This window comes from Nanorana parkeri, unplaced genomic scaffold, assembly GCF_000935625.1.
Source record: "Nanorana parkeri isolate BGI_ZX_2015 unplaced genomic scaffold, ASM93562v1 scaffold94, whole genome shotgun sequence".
In the NCBI taxonomy this organism is placed as follows: domain Eukaryota; kingdom Metazoa; phylum Chordata; class Amphibia; order Anura; family Dicroglossidae; genus Nanorana; species Nanorana parkeri.
Window position 1 is genome coordinate 957384 of NW_017306362.1, and position 327 is coordinate 957710.

Consider the following 327-nt stretch of genomic DNA (forward strand, 5'->3'; position numbering starts at 1 on the left):
ATAATGCTTTTATTCATATATATTTTTTTAAAATATATTTTTAGGTTTCTCGAGATCACTTTAAATGCTAAGGGAATGTATAGTACCTTTGTTCACATTTTATTTATTTATTACTTTAAGGACTAAAGATTACATATAATTTTGTGTTTATTTTTTTTCACCAGGTAAATATAAAGCATTACATTGCATATTTATGGCCTTCAGACAGCAGATAAAGCTTTTGTCTGTTGTAGTGGATTGTTGATATTAACTCTGATAACAAATTAAAGAAGGAAAGCAGTTGGGGTTTTTTAGGCACCAAATAGGAAGTCCAAAAAACAAAAAGAT